Here is a 26,510-nt window from a genome sequence, read left to right on the forward strand (position 1 = left end):
ACTATATTTTTATGCATAAAATATATGCACATATATTTTTAAAATAGGTAGAAAAGGTATGTTTGCTGAAGCCACTGATATATGCTTTTTCAGTACATTGCATGTATTTTCGCATAAGCCTATATACATGCATTTGTTGCAGGGTAGAGATACGTGCATTTTATAAATCATGTATATATCAATATCATATGCATGAGTTATAAAATACTAGCATAGATATGCTAACAAAAAGGGATTATCTCACTTGTAACAGCAAAGCATTCCTAAAGTATACTCTAAATATAAGTGACCATCATACTGGCACTTGGACTGCATAGAATGATCTGATGGCTTATGTCCTTTCTTGTGCTCTCATGGTTATAATCATTGGTCACTTCAAGCACAAAGACTGTTATTGATGTATATTTTTCTAATCTTTTTCAATATGCAGATAAAATCTCAAAAACATTCCAATGAAGTTTGCAGTACATCAATGCAAAAACTAATTCTCTCAATAAAAATTATTCAAATCTTGTTATTTATCTTGATGTTGAAGTATCTGCTGTCAAGGTTTGCTTTGTGAGACAAGGTACAGCGTGTGAATGTCCAGACAGTCAACCTTAATCAGGGATGCCAAAGTGTTAAGAAATTGCTCACCAAGTCATCACGATGGAAGAACCTGCTGTTTCAACCAAATTGAAGAGAGCACAGTGATGTTTTGACCACATTGAAATATCATTTTTTAAAATTTAAGAATAAAGAAAATTACAATAAAGAACAAATCCAGCACACATCTCAAAATTCACAACAAATATACAATACATATAAGATTGATATGCATTAATCTCTACTCCCACTAAATCCACTCATATATTACACAAAAATAAAAACATAATCTTACATGAATACTTAATAATAAAACCCTCATACAACAATATACCAATTATTTCAACAAATAATTAAGCACTGGTAATTTCAGTGAATCATTGAAGGGTTTATATATTTGAATCACCTCCAGACAACTGCCTTTAACCTGATAAATCAATTTCTCCATAGCATGTTTGTGATAGAGATTGAAATCAATGACTCTGCTGAGGTCTTCCAGAAAAATTCCAATGGGTAGTAATATTTCTCCTAATGGCCATCAACAAATGCTTAACTAATCAAATACTTTTCTTATTTGCTAAGGTAAAATTATTTAAAACATGACCCAATAAAATAGACTTGGGTTCAACTGGCAGAAAAATCTTTGTAATATTATAAATTGAAGACATTATCTCAGTCCAATATATTTTATTCATTGGGCATGCCCACCAAACATGCATAAAAGTATACTTCTCTTCTCATTCCCAACAACAGAAAAGACCATATTTGATACCCATTTTATATAACCTATCTAAGATGTAATACCATTGACAGAAAATATTAGATCTGTTTTCTTGGATATTAGCACTGATAGAATTCTCTTTGCTAGTCTATTATAAACAATTTACTATCCATCTTCAGACAAAGAAAATCCTACATCTTTTTCCCATTAGAATCAACCAATATATTATATATTCTGGAAACTAAGCCTTTCTTACCCAGATAAATCTTCAGAAGCTTTACAAAGGATGTCAGTCTCCTACCATAACCAGATTTATAAAGCTCTTTAGTAAGCAGACACTACAACTGTAAATAATTAAATACTGATATACTGAATGTCTGGTGCTTACCACTAAGCTTCTAAAAAGAGATAAAGGAGTTGTTCACAAATGGCTGATCCATAATCACAATTCCTATGTCAGTCAAAAAGAAAAAGATAGCATTTAGAAAATACTAAACAACATCAATGTTGTCCTATAAAGGAAATGGAACTGTTGTTAATTTTTATATAGAGAAAATTCAATCCCAGAAACCACCACTGAGGCAATCAGCAGATGTTCAAGAGACAAGTTCTTCCTAGATTGTTTTCAATGTACAAAGAAGAACATAAGATATGCCATACTGGGTCAGAAAAAGAGACCCCCAGCTGTGCCCAATCCAAGTCACAAGTAATTGGCAAGTACTTAATCATTAAATAGATTCCATGCAACTAATGCCAGCAACAAGCAGTGGCTATTCCATATTGATTAATAGCCGTTTATGGACTTCTCCAGGAACTTATCAAAAAATGTTTGTTTATTTATTTATTTGTTTATTTATTTATTTATATTTTATTCAATTTCCACAAAATTTTACAAGACAATTCTCGTATAGGAAATCTGAAAAAGGGCAAGAAATGAATAACAAGTAAAATTCACATTACATAAATTATACAATTATTACCAAATTATTACCAAATTTGCATCCAGTCCTCAGTCTGGAGGGAGCTTTATACAACTTCAGGAAAATAATACCAAAATCACAAAATTTAGGGAGCGAAGTAATGAGCAAGAGTATACACTTTAAGGATTTTTATGCTGCTATGATAGTTACAATCATCAAGGCAAAAGAGATCATTCAACTGGTTGTTTATCTGCAACACCCTTGTACTTAATACAACATTTTGATGGAAATTTAAGAAAAAAAAATCATCCCCACTTGCAAGGCTCTGGGTTTCAAAATCAGGAATTATTGACACCGTTTCTGAGCCTGTTTTGCCACATCAGGAAATACTCTTACTTGGAAATTCAAGAAAGATTCAGACTTATGTTGAAAGAAAAGGCGCAGAACCCAATCTCTATCTGGCTCACGGACAAAAGTTGCTACCAAAGTAGCAGGTGAAACTTCTTCTGTTGTTGATTGCTGCAAAATCACAGAAAGTTTATCCAATTCCAATACAGGATCCTGTTGAAATGGTGTTGGTGGATCTCTTCTAAAATTTGGTACATAAAATACCTTAGAGATAGATGGTAAAGCCTGATCAGATATCTTCAAAACTTCTACAAAATACCTTTTAAGCATGCCCTTTGGTGTAATCAGGGAACTTAGGAATTTTGATTTCTCAATATGTTTTCCAAATTTTCAATTTTAAGAGATAATTGTGTTTTCCTTAATAACAGAGGATTGTAAGACTTTCACAGATTCAATTTCAGACTTATTTTTTTCAAGAGAATTCTCAGCTTGATTTTTAAAAGCTTCCAGAGTAGATAGTCTAGTTCCCATTTCACAAATCTTAGACTCAACAGGTATAGCTTGTATGGAAATCACTTTGCCTAAAGCTTCTATGGCTTCTCATATTAATTCAAGTGTTATACGAGAGGGTCTGACCAGAACAGAAGAAATGTTGAAATCCGGTACCTCAAGTCTACTTTCTGAAGAAGAAATATCTCTTGTCTCTATGATTGTAGATCTATCTTCAAGCACAGCTCCCTGCTGAAGGCTGAAGCTATAGGATGGCTGCTGGGCCTCTGAAGCTATAGGACAGCTTTCAAACTCAAGAGGGAGGAGAGACCGCCAAACTTCATCACCTATAATTCTGCCCCTCCTGATGTCGAGGCTCTAGCAATTGCAGGGTTTGGTGGGGGAAGGGTGGCCGTGGTATCTAAGGAGAGAGCGAGTAATTCTCTGTCCTGCTCATCTCCCAGCAATTCAAATTCCGGTGGTTTTGTCCCATGCAGTACATGAGCATCCATTGGTCCGGTTAGGAAAATGCCAGGAGGAGCTTCATCTGATGCCTTCTCCCTGACCCGTCTCTTCTGAGAGGAGGACAGCATTGCAGGCAAAACACAAAGAGACGGCCAGATCAAGTGTTACTCTGCCATCTTAATTCAGCTCCTCCCCCGCCAAAAAAATGCTTTAAACCCAGTTACATCAGTTGCCTTAACCACATCTTCTGGCAATGAATTCCAGAGCTTGATTGTGTGTTGAGTGAAAAAGAATTTTCTATGATGTGTTTTAAATGTGTTACTTGCTAATATCCAAAAGAGTAAATAACTGTTTCACATTTCCCAGTTCAAGTCCTTTCATGATTTTGTAGACCTCTGTCATATCCCCACGCAGCCCTAACCTCTTTAGCTTTTCCTCATAGGGGAGCTGTTCCATCTCCTTTTCCATTTTGGTCCTCTTTCTCTGTACTTTTTCTAATGCAACTACGTCTTTTTTTGAGATGCAGTGACCAGAATTGCACACAGTATATAAGGTGTGATCTAACCACTGAGTGACACAGAGGCATTATGACATCTTCCGTTTTATTTGCCATTCCCTTCCTAATAATTCCTAACATTCTGGTTGCTTTTTTGACCACCACTGCATACTGAGCTGATGATTGCAATATTATGATTTTTTGCCTCTACAGCCAACTTCTTGCCTAGATCATTTTCCTGGGTGATAACTCCTAAAATGGAACCTAACATCATGTAGCTACAGCATGGGTTATTTTTTCCTATAAGCATCATCTTGCACTTATCCACATTATGGGGTAGATTTTAAAAGGTATGCACAGGCGTCCATGTGAGCGCGCTACCCCATCTGTCCATGTGAGCGCGCTACCCCATCTGTCCATGTGCACGATAACCAGGCGTTCAAGTGCGTGCATGTTATAAAATCAGGGGTTGACGTGCACAAGGGGTGCACAATTGTGCACTCTGCACGTGCAGACGGCCGAGGTCTTCACCTGTTCCCTCCCAGGCCACTCCGATTTCAGAGCGACCTCAGAGGGAACTTCCTAACCCCCTAATCTAACCTTCCTACCCCTTCCCCTAACCTATCCCCCCCAGCCCTAACCCCCCCCCCCCCCCCCGATCTTTGTTTTACCTTCACCTGTCTCCAGGCAGGCGTAGGTTGCACACGCCGGCAGCTTGCCGGCATGCAATCCCTCGGCACAGAGGCAAATGGTCACTGTGCCGGGATCCTCTGACCCCGCCCTCCCCCGGACCACCCCCCCCAATAGGCTGTCTGTTTCCGATTTATTTTAAAAAGTTTTTATTTTGAGTTTTTGTCTCTGGCCAACTTCTTTTTAAATTTTCTTTTAGCCTGCCTTATCAATGTTTTACATTTTTCTTGCCAATGCTTATACTTTTTTCTATTTTCATCAGATGGATTCTTCTTCCAATTTTTGAAGGAAAATCTTTTGGCTAAAATAGCCTCTTTCACCTCACCATTTGTTCAACACCATTTCCCTCGCCATCCTTAGTGCTTGGCAGGATCTAGATAAATCCAATTAATAATGCTTTATAATTGTACTACCTAATAAAATAACATGAAAGCAGGAAGTTCCAAACCTCCATCAATATTTTTAGCACAAAGTATACAATAAGAAACTCTTGGTTTCTTACTTTGCCAGACAATTTAGACATAGATTTATTAACTTCTAGAGATATGCTTTCTTTTTAAATGACTGGGTATTCTGAAATAAATGGGACCCCATTTGTTTCTTTCATGAGTCCCTGAAACAAATGGAGGGGGTTCCAGAATTATAATGAATCTTATTCATCCCATTTGTTTCTTTCCTCATTCATTCCGATGGGCCATTGAAGCCTATGGGCCTTAGAAATCAATGGGAAACAGGTGTAAGTAATTATCAGAAACAAGCCCTTCCCTGTGAATCATGTGTGACCTCATTGTAATGTATTGTCAAAGCCTGGGAGGCAAATTTTGGAAATTAGACAACAGAGACAACATATCACAGTGAAACATTTTTCTAATCAGCTTATTGCTGCTCTCTGGATCCAATGACAATGATCCTGAAGTTTAAGCATTTGCAAGAAGTACTGTGCATTTCTTCTATAGACTTTGGGAAGGATACAGTTTTTGAGCTCTCTCAGAGTTTTCAAAACTTCATTCAACTTTATAAAAAAGCTTTTAGGCTGCTGCTAGTGTGGGCTGAAGTGGTCGTGCCCACTGTAATAGTAAGCAGAGAAAGGCAGGCAATGCCAACAGTGCCATTTTGTTGCTGATTTTTCTCTTCCATGGGGAAGGGTGAAAGCAGGGTCTGGATGTGAGTGGGAGAGAGTGGGGAAGTTGAAACAGTGCTACTGAATGATTTTTTTCTTTGGGTGGGTAGCACTAGTCCAGCAAGGTGAGCAGTGCATGGAGTTTGTTTTGTGGAGCCTGTTAGGAGTCCCAGTGGTGCACTAGTGTGCAGCACAACTCTGCATTGTCTGTGTGTAAGTGTAGTTTTTCACATACACTCACACTCACACACACACATACATACATATACACACAGAATATGGGTGCACACTACAGTCAATTATGGTACTAATAATAAACAAAACAAAAAATAATAATAAAAAAAACAAAACAAAAAATAATAAACCGACATGATGCGATACCCATCGCGAATGCCGGTATAGAAAAACTTAAAATAAATAAATAAATAAATTCTTGTAATATCCAAATCCCATGCACTAGCAGTGATAAATTTAATAATGTCATGGAAAGATAGAAGAGGGAAAGGGTATATTGGCAGGGCTGGCAGCAGTAAGGAAACAAATAGTCCTTCATCTAAGCTGAAGTGAAAATTCTTCAAAGCCAAAATGGTAGAAGACAGCTGTAACCTTACAAAATTGAAATTTGGAAAGTGTACACTACTGCAGACTGATCAGCCTGTCTCTTTCCCTTCTGTTTTGGAACAAGCACTGCTGGTTAAGGCAGAGGGTAGTAGTATGCATTTGACCAGTGACATCTGGACTGACATGAATGCCTCTCCCTGAAAGCACACTGGTAGGATCTGACTGAGGCAAAGGTAGACAGCAGCTCTAGCAGGGATGGAGCACCAGGGTGCATATGGGCTTTCCTGCATACCCATAGAAACAGAAATATAGAAATGACGGTAGAAAAATACCAATCAGCCCATCCAGTCAGCCCAGCAAGCTCCCACACTTATTTCCCCATATTTATCTGTTTCACCAACCACCAAGTTCAGGGCCCTTGTTGGTAACTGTTTGATCCAAATTTCCTGCCACCCCCTTCCATTGATGCAGAGAGTAATGTTGGAGTTGCATCAAAGGTGAGCATAAGGCTTAATGGTTATGAGTAGTAACCACCGCATCAAGCAAGTTACCCCGATGCTTGTTTATCCAGACTGCACAGATCCATGCCTTGTTGGATGTTGACTGAATGTAAATCCTCTTTTCCACATTTCTCCCTGCCGTTGAAGCAGAGAACAACGCTGTATATGCATTCAAAGTGAAGTATCAGGCTTAATTGGTTTAGGGTAGTAACTGCCGCAATACGCAAGCTACTGTTGCGTCCATCGGTCTCAGACGGCTTCGACCTCTGTGCCTCACCTTTCTTTCTGCTCTCCCTGCTGGCCTTGGGAAGATGGCTACCGCCACGTCTGCATCCTGCTCTCTCCAGCGTCCCTGGAATGGCAATGGCAAGGCTATCCGCCATATTTCTCCTGAGGGCCTCCTAGGGTGCGCGTGCGCATGCCACCCACGTCTTTATCCACGTCATGGCGGGAACCTTGGGGGCATCCCCCTCGAGTGATGTCACGCCATCCAGGTATTTAGCCTGCCCTTCGTTTGCTAACAATTCGAGTTAGCAAGGATTGGATATGCCTCCAGTCTGAGCTACTCTGCCGCTTCCGTGCTGCCGCTGGAAGCTCACTCTGCCCTTCGGGGTATTTCATCTAACCTGGGTTAGGGTGCCCTTTGCTTTCTTTCAGGTGCCTATCTGGGATACCAGGTACTCACTCCTCGAGGGCCTGCTCTCCCTGCCTTGGTTCCTGTAATCCATCTACTTCTGCCTGCTGGGATCTACATCTATACAGCTACCAACTTACAGCCCGATCCAGTAAAGTCCGTGGGAGAGCGGACTAATGCCCGCTCTCCCGGCGCGCGCACCGGCCCCTCGCCGGTGCAAGCGATCCAGTATTTAAATTAGGCGACGCGGTGCAAACGAGGAAAAGGAGGCGCTAGGGACACTAGCGCGTCCCTAGCGCCTCCTTTTGGCCTGGAGCGGCGGCTGTCAGCGGGTTTGACAGCCGACGCTCAATTTTGCCGGCGTCGGTTCTCGAGCCCGCTGACAGCCACGGGCTCGGAAACCGGACGCCGGCAAAATTGAGCGTCCGGTTTTCGGCCCGACAGCCGCGGGCGGAATTCAAAATTTTTTTTTATTTTTTTTTTTACTTTTTTTTACTTTTGGGGACCTCCGACTTAATATCGCTAAGATATTAAGTCGGAGGGTGCACAGAAAAGCAGTTTTTACTGCTTTTCTGTGCACTTCCCTGGCGCCGGAAGAAATTAGCGCCGACCTTTGGGCGGCGCTAATTTCTTAGAGTAAAATGTGCGGCTTGGCTGCACATTTTACTTACTGGATCGCTCGGGAATACCTAATAGGGCCATCAACATGCATTTGCATGTTGAGGGCGCTATTAGGTGCTGCGGGTGGGCCGCGTGTTTTCCTCCCCTTACTGAATAAGGGGTAAGGGAAAACACGCGTCCAGAGCAGGGTGACAGTGCGCTCCGACGGAGCACACTTTACTGGATCGACCTGTTAGTGAGTAATCTAATCTTTATTCAGTCTGTCTCATCTACAGCTCAGCACTGGGAACCTGCAACCAGAATTCCCTATTCTATCATGTGCTGCTAACATCTACCATTGTGAGACGGGTCCCCTCTGCTGAGGGTCCATGGACTGCTACTACTGGATCACCTCACTACTGCCACCTCTGGTGGTATCTTCAAGCTGTATAATAAAAGACAAATCTCTGTGTTTGCGTATCTCGAGTCTAGGCTAGTACTGCGGTTCCTCACAGGGCTCCTCCCCATGGGAGTGGCCATCACCTCAGTACCCAAGAATCTACTCCAACATCTCAAAACCATAACAAATTGCTAACTCCATGGATTTGGCTCAGCTCTCCGCATTGCAGGCCATTTCAGGCCTGGCCCAGCGAATCTCCGAACAACAGAACTCACTGGATAACTGGACTACTGCCTTTAACCAGTTGCACACACAGATAAATACACCGACTACCGCAGGTAAAGAAGTTACACTGCCAGAAATGACGGTCAAGACTACTGTACCTCTATCTGCTCCAACACGCTTCTCAGGTGAAGTTTGGAAATGTAGAGGTTTTATCAAATAATGTTGCATGAACTTTTCTCTGCAACCTAATCATTTTCCTACAGCTTATGCCAAGACCACTTATATCCTGTCTTATCTGGACGGAAGAGCATTGGCTTGGTCCTCTCTGCTGTGGGAGTCGATGCCTCGGATGTAGGCGTAGGAGCCGTGTTAAGCCTTCAGCAGTGGAGCTCGCTAAACTATTCATCAGCCATTTCTTTCGCCTACACGGTATGCCAAAAAACACAATCTCTGACAGAGGAGCCCAATTTACAGCCAAGTTCTGGAAGGCTTTGTGTAAGAAGTTCGACATCACACTTGACTTCACCTCAGCATACCATCTTCAGTCGAATGGCCAAACTGAGAGAATGAATAGAATGCTCAAGCAGTTCCTTCGTGCCTATGTTGGTTAATGTCAGAAATACTGGGCTGAACTGTTGCCCTGGGCTGAATTTGCCATCAACTCTCATCCAGCATCATCAACTGGATCTACACCTTTTGAAGTGGTCTACGGACAACAACCCTTACCACCTTTACCACTTCCACTTTCAGTGTCATCCCCGGCAGCTCAATCTACTGCCAAAGATATCCAACTACTCTGGAGAAAGACTAAAGAGATGCTACAAAAAGCTGTACAAAGAGCTAAGAAGGGCTATGACGCTCACCATAGCAAAGCTCCTGAATTCCAGCCTGGTGACAAGGTCTGGCTGTCTACCAAGCATCTGAGACTTAAGCTACCATCAGCTCGATTTGCTCCACACTTTGTCGGACCCTTCCCTATCCTCCGACGATTGGGTACACTCACTTACAGTCTGAAACTTCCTCCAGCAATGAAGATTCGTAACGCGTTCCATGTCTCGCTACTGAAACCGCTTGTCCTTAGCGGGTTTTCCATCAAGACAACTGAACCTTCTCCTATTGATGCAGAAGAAGACATTGAGTACAAAGTTGATGCCATCCTTGATGTAAGAAAGAGAAGCAGAGTTTGGGAATACCTCCTGTCATGGAAGGGTTACAGACCTGAAGAAAACTCTTGGGAACCTTTGGCTAATATCATGGATAAAAAGATGCTTCGTCAATACCACTGATCGCATCCTCAGAAACCAAGACCAGGTAGGGGGTCTGGAAGGGGCTCTTTGAAGGGGTACTGTTGCGTCTGTCGGTCTCAGATGGCTTCAATGGTAATGGACGGCCGGCGCCATCTTTAAAAATGGCGCGGGCCATCCAGTGCTCCTACCATGTGACAGGGGCTGGGCAATGGCATAGATACCTTGTCACATGGTAAGGGCAAAGGGCCATCGGCGCCATTTTGATTAGTGGCAGCCAATGGCCCGAGAGTGAGTGATGGCTCCCGGGACCCCCTCTGGACCACCAGGTACTTGTAAAATGTTTTTGGGGGGGGTTTAGGAGGGTGGGGGAAGCTAAGGGAACAGTTTTAAAGGGTCGGGGTGGGTTTAGGGATTGTTTTGGTGTGCCGTTTTTCCCGCCCTCCCCCAAAACAATAAGAGAACCCCAGGAACAAAATCGTGGGGTTCTCTTATCGGGAGCCCCCGATTTCTGACGATTTTGAAAATATCGTCCGGTATTTTCAATCGTCCGAAGCCCGATTCACATCCCTAAAAGGCATACCTCTTCCCTGCATCCATCCCTCTTCTAAGTGAATCAACTAGGGCGAGTAGTAGAATCTCAGTGCTAAGAGTTTTATGAAAGCCAAATTGTAAATGATCTAGCATTGGATAATCAACAAGAAAAACTTTCAGTTGTTTTGTGACTGTAGATTCAATCACTTTGACTACAAAAGAAAGAGAAGAAATGGATCTGTAATTTGTGAAGTTGGGTGGGTCAAGGTGAGATTTCTTTAATAAAGGCCTAACTGGATCTTGCTTTAAGGTGCTGGGAAGGCAACCTTCATTTAAAAAACAGATTAATCAGATCTGTTAAAAATGGAGCAAAAACTGTCTTACCTGCCTTTAAGATGGTCATACTGCATGGATTCAATGGCAAAATTTAGTCCATTCATGATCTCAGATTCAGAAAGCTCCACAAAAGACCATCTGACCTCATTGGACTCTGGAATTTCTAAAAACCAGCTAGATGTCAGCTGGCAGAGAGTAGGACTAAAGGGTCAGGTTTCTCAGTAGAGACAGGTAAACAAGGATTTATACTCAGACGAGTATGTTTTAATATATTTATAAATGATCTGGAAAGAGAACAATGGATGAGGTGATCAAATTTGCAGATAATACAAAATTATTCCGAGTATTGAAATCACAGGTAGATTATGAGAAACTGCAGGAAAATCTTGCAAAACTGGGAGACTGGGCATCCAAATGGCAAATTACATTTAATGTGGAATAGTGCAAAGTGATGCACATGAAGGAAAGGTAACCCACACGATGTTAGGTTCCATATTAGGAGTTACAACACAGGAAATGGATCTAGGCATCATACCTTGAAATCCTGTGCTCCATATGTGGCGATGGTCAAAAAAGCAAACAGAATGTTAGGAATTATTAGAAAAGGAAAGGAGAATAAAATGTAGAATGTAATAATACCTCTGTATCACTCCATGGTGAGACTGCAATTCTGATGGCTACATCTCAGAAAAGATATAGCTGAACTGGAAAAGGTACAGAGAATGGCAACCAAAATGATAAAGGGAATGGAACAGCACCCCTATGAGGAAAGACTAAAGAGGTTAGGGCTGTTCAGCTTGGAGAAGAGACGGCTGAGTGGGCATATGATAGAGGTATATAAAATCATGAGTGGACTAGAACGGGTAAATATGAATTAATTATTTATTTCCTTGGGAGACAAAATACTCTGCATTGTAATAAGTGGCCTTGGTAATAAAATGATTGCTAGAGTCCCTGTGCTACTACTTATTGGAATGGAAATTCATGCTGCTGACAGACCTTCAATCCCTCAAATGGATCTACTACAATAAGGATTCATATGTGATTATAATATGGTGGTTCCTGATCCTCCAGCACTTTGACTTTAAAATAAAACACTGATCAGAGAAGGACAAGGGGAATTCAGATTTCCTTTCCAGGGAGGTACAGCTAGTATAGGCAAGTTCTCTAACCCATAAATGCTTGCTGGCAAGAGTATATGTTCCTAACTGGAGAATAAGGTCCTAGGAACCATTCTAAGTGATCATTTGATGACTTATCCTGCTCCAAGTGATAACTAAGTTTCTTCCTCACTTAGACGGATCAGGTATAAAGAATGGATCAAGAATGACAAGATGCAGAATGAGACTGGGAGATTTAAACACACACAGAGAAGGCTGCAAGGTACAGATCAAAAAGAGGAAGGGAATTTAAAATTTTGCTTTTATGTGAAAGGATTTAAATTCTATTGAGGTTTTTTTGGAGTTAACAAGCTTGGCTTCTTGCACTGAGGGAGCTAGCAATGTGTAAGTGGTCAATGCTCAGGTAGAGCTAGCTTTTTGTTTGCTGTGTTTTTCCATTTAAGACTTCTCTGCAGGTTTTTCTGTTCCTGGGAAAAATCCTGCTTAAATAAGCGTAAAGTTTGAAATATTGTTGTTTGTCCCAGTTACCCAGGGACACTGAAGAGCCACAGACACCTAACCACAAGCTGGCCAACTACAATTATATTGCTTAATATCACATGTGGGATTAAATTAAACATTACTAGTTAATTATCTCAATGGGAAATCCATTCATAGTACACTGGTTCCATATAAACAACTCTTTGTTGTGGAATTCAAGCAAATCCAGCACAAAACCATAAGGAATGGATGTGAACCCTGGGCCGAGGTGAGGTAGGCACAGTCTCAGAAGCTTAGGACACAGCCGTAAGAGAGACTTTATTATAGAGGAGAAAGAGCAGAACCCATGGAGCGGGGAACTGCAGTTAAAGGACAGTTCTTGAGCAGAACCTGTGGAGCGGGGACTGCGGTTGAGATACAGTTCTTGAGCAAGGGGTATGCCCAGGGTGATACCTCAGATGTAAATATCCAGTAGTGACCCGCGGAGCAGGGTACTTCAGGCAGCCTTCTCAGTAGTGAAGCTATTACCTCAGGTGAGCAGATTCTGTAGTGGTCTGCAGCGTGGGGTATGCCAGACAGCTTACTCCGTGATGAAGCGATTACCTCAGGTGAGCAGATTCTGTAGTGGCCTGCAGCGCGGGGTATGCCAAGGATGACTGTACAATGATGGTGATGCTGAGGTAGTCAGAGGTACGGAAGCTCAGAAGGTTCCTGAAGAAGTTGAGACAGCAATCTGCAGTGCAGGGTATGGTGAAGTGAATCCTGCTGAAAAGGACGTGGTAGTTGCCCGAGGCACAGAGTACACCACAGGGAATCCCAGCAAGGCTTGGTACAGTTGAAGTACAAAGAAAGTACTCATGAGATGTGGTTCCAAGGGAAGTCCTGAGAAGTAGAGCAAACAGGAGTTCATAGGCAGGAAGGCCCTCCGAGGAGCGGATAGCCTGGGAACGCGAAGAGCCCCCGAGGAGCAGGTACTCACACAGCAAGCCAGGAACTGGAACCGGAAGTCCAAGTGAAGTGGATTCAGCAATGAGGAAACTCCTTGCTAACTCGTCAGTAGGGATGTGCAGAGGAAAAGTTTAAGTTCATATGTCCATATGTCCAAAGGGGGTCCCATTTGCGGTCAATATGGACATAAACAGAATTCAATGAGTTGAGTATATGTCCATATGTGCAAATAAAAATTTAAACCCCTCACCCTCCTTAATCCCCCCCCCCCCCCCGAGACTTACCACAACTCCCTGGTGGTCCAGCGGGGTCAGGATGCCATTTCTGACCAACTTTGCAAGGAGCACGTGACGTCGGCGTCACGTCGGAGTGACGCGGCGTCACGTGATTCCCCGCGAGTTCCCTCCGGCACCCTCGTTCGGCCCAAAAGGAACTTTTGGCCAGCTTGGGGGGCCTCCTGATACCCCCAAGCTGGCCAAAAGTTCCTTTTGGGCCGAACGAGGATCCCGGAAGCGACCCCGCGGGGAATCACGTGACGTCGGTGCCACGTCAGAGTGACGCGGCGTCACGTGATTCCCCGCGAGTTCCCTCCGGCACCCTCGTTCGGCCCAAAAGGAACTTTTGGCCAGTTTGGGGGGGCCTCCTGACACCCCCAAGCTGGCCAAAAGTTCCTTTTGGGCCGAACGAGCCTTCCGGCGCGAACCCGCGGGGAATCACGTGACGCCGCGTCACTCCGACGTGGCGCCGACGTCACGTGCTCCTCGCAAAGAATTTCAGAAATGGCGTCCTCACTCCTCGCTGGATCACCAGGGAGTTGTGGTAAGTCTTGGGGGGGGGGATTAAGGAAGGTGAGGGGTTTAAATTTTTATTTTGGATCAACAATCGCGATTTCCAACTTATTCAACATAGCTATGTTGAATAAGTTGGAAATCCGATCGTTTATGTCTCATCACTTTTTTAAGTTAAAAAAAAAAAAAAGTAGCGTTTTACATTTATGTTCAATACGAATGCACACCCCTACTCGTCAGTGCATAGGGCTGGTCTGCTTAAGTACAGGTAGCGAGACTACGTCATCCGGAGGGGACGCCCCCGAGGTTCTCGCCATGACGTGTACATAGCTGGCCCATGCGCACACGTGCACGTGCCTATGTGACTCCAGAAGCAAGATGGCGGCCGGCAGCACCCACGCCATCCTGGGAACGCCAGGGAGGTCAGCGGTGACTGATGGAGGCTGCCACTCGTCCTAGATTTGATGGTGCAGAGAAAAAAGAGGTGAGCATCAGAGGTCACAGCTGTCTGCAACCGACGGGCACAACAAGGAATTTGGTGTTTTCTTAAAAGAATAATATATTAACATTTCTTTCACTTAACTTTCCTTTTTCATTACAAGGGACAGTGGGCAAAGGGGTTTGTGATTCCTTTCATGTAACTACCACATCTGAATGTATAAGGTAAAGCACATTCCCTGAATATGCATATGGTAGATATTCAGATGTAACATTTTAAAATATATTAGAACATAAACCTCTATTCTGTAAAATGTGGAGGTGAACAAAAAGTAAATCCCCATGGGACAGAGCCAAATATCACTCAAATTGACTAGTCTGTCTTTTTGTAGCATGAGAAAAAAATAACTATGGCTGCATATTTCCATATAAAGCACTGTACACATTGGTGCCTTTTGGAAGTGTTCCCAATGATTATTTTTATTTTTAACAATGTAAAAAAAAAGTTGCATACTCATTTAGGGTGAAAAATTAGACTGCGATGGAACCTAGCCTGGAATGGTTTGCATATCAGCCTTCTGTAATGTGCATATTTTATAGAAGACATTTGCAAACTAAAAAGCCTGACATTTATACAGTAATACATGCATAATTTCTCTCTTATATGTCACATCCTTGCAATGAAAGTAATTTAAAAAATGCAAGGTCAGAGAAAGGACTATGAATGTCATAGAAAAGGGAAAAAGTATCACCAGGAAACGATTTAGCATTTTTTTCACATTCTACAAAACATTTAATATCTAATGTTCATCTTTATATCCAGTGCTTGGCAAAGCAGGAACTCAGTCCTGAAAGAAAGAAATAAATTCAAGTTAGATAAATTATTTCATTGATTTTATGACTTCTATTGTTCATTGGCCATCAAAACAGCTGAAACCATTCTTGTGAGAATATAAACGTTCTCATATCTGATAAATAGTATGACCAGGACAAGTTCAGTCTCAGTAGGCAAGACATTGAACAAATTGTCGACATGATTTACATACAAGTTGTCAACAGCATCTGGATTGCTGTACGCAAGAATGATGGGCAACAGATGTTCAGGAAAACACTACCATCTGCCATATCTGAATATATATCCCTCATGAAACAATATGTTTAAATGGCTACAACACAAATAGCTGTACAAGATTATAACCTGCCCCTATTTTTCAACATTAATTCAAGCAATTAGAACCTGAAATTGTTCTTTATAGCACCAATTCAGTTGTCAAGTGCTTAGTGATCTATTATATCATGGCACCCATAATTAAAATGCAATCAGTTTTGTTCTTTATGGAGTTTTTTGGTTGGGAGCAGAAATGAGTAGATCCAAAATTTATGATCCATGGCTCATGGGTTGCAAACTTCCAAATAAATGATTTCTGGTGTAGTTTGAATTTAGTAACCCCACCCAGCAATTTGCATGTGTCATTTAGCATTGCATGGGCAATTCCTACTACTATCTCTGCCTGAGTTTAAGTTTACCCCCTTTAACAGGCAAATACAAATACATCTCACGGAATGGTAAAAGAGACATAAGTCATTCACATATTGCTGACTGGCCTCATAACAACTTAGCAACATGTATTGAGAATATATTTATCTTACTTATATAAAACTGAAATTTTGGTCCCACCGTCAGACCTATCTCATATTTAAATTATATCAGCTTCATATCACTAGATAGATAGATGGATGGATGAATGGACAGATAGATAGATAGATAGAGAGGGAGAGAATGCAAAAAAAATGAATGATGTCTTGATGTTTTCTCCCAGCAGTTTTCACACCACTCTATTGCATTTTGCTGATTTTATCACATCTTTGAGTAAAAATGCTTTCACTCTTCTTTCCACTTAGTATGCCAATGCCATTATTGTCCTTTTCTCTAGTTTCACTTCCTTTTATCCAATCAGTATTATATTTCACAATAATAAAAAAATAACTTTTAACTTCTACTCATCTAAATCATTTAAATACATATCCATGGCAGCCCAGGGATGACTCAAGGCCATCTGCTGCCTGAGGTGAAGGTTGAAATGGTGCCCCCCCCCCCCCCCAATGGGCCGGTGCAGGTGAAATCACCGAGGGCCAGGGCAGGGGGAAGGCAATGGAGGATGACGTGACTTGCCCAAGGCCACAAGGAATGGCAATAGGATTTGAACCCTGGTTTCCCCACTGCTCTAACCATTCAGTTTTTGGGCCTGTTATTTTTTTGTTCTCAGTCTTTGGCATTCACACGAGGGGGTGCCAGAAAAATGTTTAATGGGACGGGGCGGCCTTTGGCCACCCCACGTCCTGGGTCTAGATATAGGACTCCTCCATTCTCTATTGCCTGCCTCCCACCCTTCTCCAGGATCTGCCCCCTGGGGGTGTGAGAGGTTGGTGAATGGTGGGAGTCTGTGCTGAGACACACACTCTCTTAGGGCTGATACAAGAGTATTAGATGCCCTAGACAAACCTTACAGCCTTTCATTCCCCCCTTCCCTCCCCTCCCCACATAATTAAAAGTATGCATTATTTTCCTTTTTAAAATTTATTAACTTCCCCAATGTAAAAGGCAGATTGCATATGGAAAATAGACATTCAAAGTAGAATCTTCTGAAGTAAAAATATCACAACAACATATATATTATATAAGCATACACTGAAAAAAACCCACACTTTCAATAATAATAATAGTTTAATAGATTTATTAAACTACCTGTCTCTTAGTAATCAAGGCAGTTTCCTGGATCCCATATGGTATTAAGCCTATGGTAAAGTGCACTGGGTGTGGACTTGGCCCATAGAAAGCCAGGAATAAACTGAACTACAATTCCAGTACAGTATGCTTTCCATATCATAATTGCCAGCACTCAACCTATGAAAAGCCATATTGCAAATATTACATCAGGTCCTAAACACCAATATACCTCCTATTAGGAAAACAGATTAAAGCCAGGTTGTTCTAAATCCCTACACAGAAACTACATGCTAACAGAATAACTAAAGCCTCAGTCACACAAGCAGAACACAGATAGACTCTCACCAAATACAGACTAAAGAGATCATAATATATAAATTGAAACGTGCAGACAAAAACTGAACTGGAAATCACAAGAAGTCAAACTCTGTAAGCAATGCAAACACAATCCAGAAATATAAAACATTAAATATACCAATAAAAACAATGTAAAATCTGCTGATAAATTCAGCCAATTAAAAACATGTATAAAAAATGCTCTCACATCATGCCTGTTATCTGTAAACCGGCATGATGTGATTGTATCATAAATGCCGGTATAGAAAAACTTTAAATAAAATAAATAAATAAAAATGTTGAAAATATTACCAAACAATAAAATATTTCAAAACAGCAGATATATCACATCTAAAAACTAACATCGATAAAAACAAAAAAAAATCTCCCACTCTCCATATCTGGAAACTTTAGATTTCCAGTCCACCTGAGATTGTCGAATATTAGAGGAGGGTGCACAGACTTTAACCTCCTCACACATATACACAGGTCACTTCCTGTGCACAGGTACTCTCTCTGATAGACACACTTATATACACACACCCATATTGTATATGAAACAGAATTGTGTTGTGTCTGAAATTGAATTTGCGATAAAAATTGCAAATTCTGTTTTCGGCAGGGGTGGGGGGAGGAGAGGGCAGGAGAGAGAGAGAGAGAGAGCCTTTGAGGAAGCATACATATTAAGCAATTTTTTATACCACTGTAAAAGGGGACATTCTGAACTTAGGGTGAGATTTTGGTGGTGGCCTAGGTTTTGGGGGGCAGTTTTTCATGCACAGCTAGAGGTTCAAACCTCACAGTAGACCAGTGAAGATTTTAGGTGATTTGGAGTGATGAGAGGTACACAAAGATGAGATTTCTACATTGTACTCTCGATCTAGCTTGAAAATTAGATGAGACAATTCTCTAGAGAAGAAATATTTTTTGTTTGATGAGTTTTATGAGGAATTTTTCATTTTGTTCAAAAAAAATTAAAAAAAATACAAATATCTTAAGGTTAGCCATGTGAGCAGAAGGCTGGAGTCTTCCAGAAAGAGCCATCCTGCCTGTGGAGAGCTACAGAAGAAGTATTTTTATATTTGGGGTTTGGGATTTTGGTTAAAAAGTGCCACTCCCTTCATAGCAATAACCAGGCAACATAGAAAGATGGGTTATTTTTGTAAACTGTAGTAATAAGGCTTAGAGTCTGAGGTTTTTTTTTTAATGCTTCTATGACTTCTATTTCTCATTCTATATTTCATATCACAGGCAGTGCTGGTAGCACTGCCATATGCCAATAATATATTTGGAGTTGGGGTTTCTGACTAAAAAGTGCTACCCATCCCCACCACAGCAATAACCAGGCATCGTAGAAAGATGGGTTTTTGTAAACTGTAAAACTAAAGCTTACAATTTGGGGTATTTTTGTTTATGCTTCCATGACTCATATTTCTTTTTTCTATATTTCATATTTTGATAACTATTCAATGAAAAATTTATCATGAAACCTTCCAACAAGAACTGCTACGTGAAGAATGCACACACAGTGAAAAAAAATGTAATGAATATTAGATGGGGCAATTCTCTGGAGGGGTTTTATTTCTGTTTGTTGATATGCTGCATTTAATGGTTTTATCAGGTATTTTCTGCGTCATGTATCTTCTATAGAAGATATAAAAGGCTTCTAGGTCACACTGTTGTGTCTGTTTGTGGCCACCAGGTGGCGCATGGAACATTGGAAGGTCACTGTGCAAAGACATTCTGCTCTGTCTGCAAAGCCTTGTCTCTCTCTTCTACACACAGGCACAGGCACAGTTGGGCAGACACACACACACACATATAGATACACACACACACACACACAGGATCACCACATACACATATACACAAACATACACACACACACACACACACACACACACAGGCTACCTCCAAACACACTCATACAGGCTGCCACACACACATACATATATATCAAATACGCACGTATGTACACCTAGGCACACACACAGGCACACACATACACACATACAAATAAACAGATATCCCCCGTACACATAAATACTGGCTCCACCCATACACACACACACACAATCACACACAAATACATACAGGCTCCCCACACACTCAGATGTACATGCATATATACACACACATACTCACAGGCACCCACACACATGCATAGGTTCACACACACAAAAAACATACACAAGCTCCCCCCTACATATACACACAGTCTCGCACATATACACATAAAGGCACACATCTACCCACACACAGGCTCTCCCACATGCTCATACACACACACACATATACACCTACATGTATACCACACACACAAACACACACACAGGTTCCCCAAAATGCACATACACACATATTCTCCCATATACAGATATGTACAATCACCCATGCACACACACACACACATACAGACTCCCCCCACACTGACACACACCTAGGCTCCCATTCACACACACACACACACAGGACTCTTCTTCAGCCACTGCTAGACCCCTTCTTCATCCAGCACAGGATGGGGTCCATGGCAACCCTCTCCCTCTTTGGCTGCTGCAGGATGGGATCTGCGATAGCCATCCTTGCAGGCCTCTTCAGCTGCCATAGGATGGAGTCCCATGGCAACCAGCAATGCGAGATCTCTAAAATACTGTCAATTTAGTTTAAAGGGAGGTTTTCTATGTTTCTATATGCTTTTTGTTAATTTTCATAATAAAATTAAACAATATGATTAGTTTTCCCTTTTGTTTGATTTTAATCTGCATATTTATTACTGACCAAACAACCCAAGCACTTTTTGCCATGTGGATCAAAGTGCATCATGATACTTAAGACCTGGCAGGGGGGGGAAGAGGCACTACAAGGCTGCCCTTCTCTCCTCCTTTTTCACTGTCATTGGATCCAGGGAGCAAGGGAATTCAGGTGGGGTAGGGAGGCAGAGAATTTTGGATTCTGGGGGCCTGAGGGTGGTGAACACACAGAACTGGGATCACAAGATGGAGAGTGTGTGAACCATGGGGCGGGAGTAGTGAGTGAACTGGGGAAAGTAGAGCTTCATGTGGTGGAGGAGGGAGGGAGTGAGATGGAGAGGGCGACTGGGGTTAATGACGATTTTGTGAGGAGTGAGGAGGGAGTGACTGCAGAAAATGCAGAGGGGTAAGTGAGGGGTTTATGGGAGGGAGAGAGTGACCTGAGTGAATGAGAGGTTTGTGAGTGGGGAAGAGTGAATGAACTGAACAGTGATCGTGAAGGGGGAGATCACATGGCCAAACTTTACTATATATAGCCAGAAACAAGATGAATAGAAAGATTACAATTTTCTACGTTTCTTACTGTGATTAGGAAATGCAAGAAATTCACTTACAGAGAGAGTATGCAAGCAAACATTTGCCTTTAGAGGCTACAAAAAAGGAACGGACTAATGAGAAAAATGCTCTGATTAGAGCAAAAAAGGTGAATATATTTGATCCTCAGCCATTTAACTAAGCACTTAAAAGGTTCAGATTAGGAAAAATACCAGTGATATTCGTTGAGGGGCAGATTTTAAAAAGTACGCCCGTGCGTACCTTTGTTCGCGCGACCGGCGCAAACAAAAGTACGCTGGATTTTAATAGATATGCACGTAGCCTCACATATCTTTTAAAATCCGGGGTTGGCGCACACAAGGCTGCACAAAATCGGCAGCCTGAGCATGCCGAGCCGCGCAGCCTGCCTCCGTTCCCTCCACCCCCCCCGCACCTTCCCCTCCCTTCCCCTACCTAACCCACCCCCCCAGCCCTATCTAAACCCCCCCTACCTTTGTTTGAAAAGTTACGCCTGTCCGAGGCAGGAGTAACTCGCGCGCGCCGGCCCAGCTGCTGGCGCATGATTCCCCGGCCCAGGAGCAGTTTTGGAGGCCTCGGCCACACCCCCGAAATGCCCCCGGGCTGGAACCATGCCCACAGCCCCGCCCCCGGATGACACACTGCCGCGACATGCCCCCTCGGCACGCCCCCCAGGAAAGCCCCGGGACTTACGCGTGTCCCAGGGCTTGTGCGCGCTGCGGAGCCTATTCAACATAGGCTTGGCACACGCAGAGGGAGATTGGGGCAGGTTTTCAGGGGTATGCATGTATCTTACGTGCGTACCCCTTTGAAAATCTGCCCCTGAAGGAATAGTTAAACTCTGAAAAGATAGGAACTAGGAAAAAGGAAAACCATATGTTATCATATGGACATTACATTTGTACATCAGAAGAACTACTGAAAAATATGTTTTCAGTTCTACCAAATATATTCTGTGACCTATAAAGAAAATATCAGAAATATTTTAGTGCATAAAACCTTAACATTCTGTTGACTATTATCTCCTATCACAGAATCCTGTGTATAAAGACAGTAAACTAATCTAATAGCCACAATTTTTAAAGCTGCATTATGTATGATAGTAAAGTCCTCATCTTAAATTAAGGAAATATAAAAAACCCACAGTCAACTATGTTACATACAATTCAAACCTGAGCTGAATAGGAAAATCTCACAACAGTTAAAAGTTGCAAGCATGCTTTTGAGTTTGTTTAGTGATGATAAAACAAGAAGTGTTTTTCAAAATGTTTTAAAAATTGTCTGAAGCAAGAGTTATCACTTTCATACATCTTTTACATTTTGTAATCACATTTTTATACATGAGTAACCTTTTAAACGGTTGAATATTGATGAGCATGAAGTGTGTAAAATCTTGCAGCAGCAAACTTCGCAGAATATTCTATGTCATCTTGCTTGTAATGTTTAAGACATTAATTAGGGACTAATTTTTAATGGTAAAATAATTTTCATGCTGTAAACAATTTATGGAGAATGCTAATTATGATGCATTTTTCAACCAATGCAATTTCAATAGCATTTCACTTGAATGATAGACACATATAAAGGAATTCATATCTGCAAAATGTTGTGGCGCATGACTATGCATTTGTTTTATCATATCATACATCATAGGCAATTGCTGTGAGGCTGCAGAATTTATTTGGCAGAAATGAATACAAATTTTTCAATAATTCTTCTGATGTACAAAGGTAACATCTATATGGTAATACAAGCTTTTTCCCTTTTTCCTAGTTCCTGTTTTTTCAGAACTTATCTATACCTTCAATAAAAATCACTGGCTTTTTTTCCTAGTCTAAATCTTTAAAAAGCTTAGTTAAATGGCCAAGGATCAAATATATTCTCCTTTTTTGATCTAATTGGAGCATTTTTCTCACTAGTATTTCTTTTATATAATTGTTAAATATTGATTTGGGAATTCCTCTCCCTTTTCTGGAAGGCTTGATGTGATATTGGTAGTAAATTATAATAATTGCTTTATTTTTCTTTTTGAATTATAAATGTCAAGATGTTCTTGGAATTAATGTTTGCAAAATTTTGTTAAGGAAATTAATAATAATAAAATAGCAATTATATCCTTGGGGAGGATCCAAGATGGCCGATCTGATGATATGCAATTGATGTAGCTCTGACGGATTTTTTCCCACTATTTTCCAATATGCTGCATTCGGTGAGGAAACACCACACTAAAGAACACAATTCCACATCAGCATTTTCCTCCCTACAATTTACTGGGCTGATGGATGTTCACCTGCTTCGGAAAGCTCGGACGCCGGTAGGACGTTCGCAGCAGGGTGGCCGAGAGGAAGCAGAAACTCGCCGCCATTCAGGAACAACAAACATCTCTGTCCCCAGTTAATCGTAGGCCCCCGGAGAACCCGGCTGAGGCAAGACTTGCTGAACAGCTCTGTGGTGTGGAGCAGGGCTACCCGGCGTGAACAAATGTACACCTGATTTTATAACATGCGCGTGCAGCCGCGCACATCTTATAGAATCCGGGGTCGGCGCACACAAGGGGGTGCACACTTGTGCACCTTGCACGCGCTGAGCCCTAGGGGAGCCCTGATGGCTTTCCCTGTTCCCTCCGAGGCCGCTTCAAAATCGGAGTGGCCTCAGAGGGAACTTTCCTTCTGCTCCCCCCACCTTCCCCTCCCTTCCCCTATCTAACCCACCCCCCAGCTCTACCTAAATCCCCCCCCTACCTTTATTCCATTATTTACTCCTGCCTCTGGCAGACGTAACTTGTGCGCAGTGGCCGACTGCCGGCGCGCCATCTCCCGGCACAGCCGCTGTGTCGGAGGCCTCGGTCCCACCCCCAGACCGCCCCCGGACCGCCCCCAGACTGGCACCCCGCCCACGCCCACATCCATGCCCCCCTCCAGCCCCTTTTTCAAAGCCCAGGGACATACGCGCATCCCGGGGCTTGCGCACGTCACCGAGCCTATGCAAAATAGGCTCGGCAGGCGCAGGAGCAGATTTTCGGAGTTACGCGTGTAACCCTTTGAAAATCTGCCCCATAGTCCTCCTGTATAATCAGATCGTATTTCCTGTTATATCAAGGTATATTTTTGGGATTGTGTTTAGAACTTCCCCTTCTCTTGTGAACTTGACTGTGCAGAGAAATTTAAGCTTAAGATATTGGTTTTGTTTTTCTTTTTCCTGTTTTCTCTGCAGTTACAAATTCATGTAATATTTTCTTGAATGTATATTGGATAATCATAAATAAAAAAAATAGCAATGATATTCATCTCTGCTTGTGAAGTTTAAGAGAATTATACATTTCAGCCTCCACATTAACATATAGCCCCACATTCCTTGCTTTTGAAATTCACTCTGTAGTTCAGAGATTTTTAGACACAGGTTAAAACAGTGGCCTTCAGAATGAATATACTATCCAGGCTGAAAAATAAATGCTTTGATAAAGGAATCACATAAGGTTCAGAAATGCTGGCAGAAGTAGGCGGGAGGAGAGGATCAATTAATCAGATGTCCAAGAAGAATACCTGAATCATTAAGATGAAAGGAGCGTCACAATGAGGCACTTAGTTACAGCTGGTTACAAATGACTGACACAGCCAGAACTGCATTTTCTAACCAAAGATTCAAAGATGTTACAGATGCTCCCAAAATCACGATGAGGTGTAATCTAATATGCCCAAGTCCTGCTTCAGAAAAGCTTTTATTTTTTCTTTTACTGGCAGCAGCAGTAATAGCTTAGGGATGATCCATCTGCCTCTGCAGAATGTATGAGTATGCCTAATTAGCCTTTTTGGTTGTTGTTGTTAATATAGGGCAGGCGACTCTGCTCCTGCCAACTTCAGATTGTCACAAGGAAACCAAAAGTATAACCCGGGAAATAAGAACATAAGATGGTTTAGCAGCACAATATTGTTTTGAAACCAAACAAAGCATTGATTTGTCCTAGTATGACACTGATCTAGTGGAAGAGAGCTGTGAGTTCAAGACTGGTGATCGCCTCGATATTATTGCATGCCAGCTGACAGAGCTAGAGGTTCACTGGATAGCAACACATCAGACACAGAGTATAAAATAAGCGCACTCATATATTTCACTATTTCTGGTCTACTCCTCGTATGTTTTTATTTATCAGTCTTTTATCCTGCAAATCTAGGGAAAAAAAACACACAAAACCAATCAATGTGGATTCCAAGATAACAATCAGAAAATATAAAAACATTACAGATCTTAAAACAGTATATATAAAAATATCACATACAGTATTCTTGATTTCACAAACTCTCCCTATATACTTGCTTAAATAAAAATATGGCCAGTGACCTCAAAAGAGAACCTGAACTGAGTTAAAGGGGCATTTCAGAAACAGGTAAATGTCAGACGCATAATGAGACTTCTCAAATTTGGGGACAAGGTTGGATAACGTAGAAAATGACAGCAGATAAAGCCCAAAATGGTCCATCTAGTTTGCCCAGCAAGTGTTTTTTATTATGAGTAATAATTGCCGCTCCATGCAGGTTATTCCCATACGTTCTGTTAAGAGTAGTGACTGCTTCTCCATGCAGATACCCCATGCCTTTTTCAAGGGTAGTAAGTGCTGCTCTGTGCTGACTACCCCAAACCTTCTATTAAGGGTACTAACTGCCACTCCAAGTAGTTACGCCCAATGTAAACTTTAGGTGTAATAGAAGTTACCCCATTTCTTCATTTCTATTTTCTATTCAGTAGGAATCCTCTGTTTGTTCCATGCCCTTTTGAATTCCATGACTGTTCTCCTCTTCACCACGTCTTCTGGGAGGGAATTCCATGCATCCATCACTTTTTCCATGAAGAAATATTTCCTGACATTGATCTTGAGTCTTCTCCCTTGAAACTTCATGTCGTGACCCCTAGTTTTAGTACCTCCTTTCCATCAGAAAAGATTAGGTTTTTGTGAATCAGTAATTATTTTCAAGAATTTGAAAGTCTGTATAATATCTCCTGTCTCTCCTCTCCTCCAGGGTATATGTATTTAAATCCTTCAGTCTCATCCCATAAATCTTTCTTTACAGACCCCATACCTTTGTGGTTGCCTTTCTCTGGATATCTTCCATTCAATCCTTATCCTTTTCAGATGCAGTCTCCAAAACTGAACCCAGTCCTCCAAGTGTTCATAATCTTTCAAACCCTTAATATTACTAATTCTAGGAAGACCCTTGTAGGAAGAAATATTTCTGAAAATCTCCCCAGAACAAACAAAGGAACGACAATTAAAAAGAGCTTAAATAGAAGGAGATAGAAGAACATCGATCCACCTCATTGAGGCAGAGGATCATATCTGTGTTGTGTAGGAGGTGGATCCTTGGACTGAGGTGGGGTTGACACAACCCATAGGTGAGGGCCTATGGATCCCCACCATCAGCAGGTGGAGTGGGCTGAAGCTGGAGGCCACTGGAGCTCACCTATACCAGCCCGCATTCCCCTTG

This window comes from Rhinatrema bivittatum, chromosome 2 (genome assembly GCF_901001135.1).
Source record: "Rhinatrema bivittatum chromosome 2, aRhiBiv1.1, whole genome shotgun sequence".
Taxonomy (NCBI): domain Eukaryota; kingdom Metazoa; phylum Chordata; class Amphibia; order Gymnophiona; family Rhinatrematidae; genus Rhinatrema; species Rhinatrema bivittatum.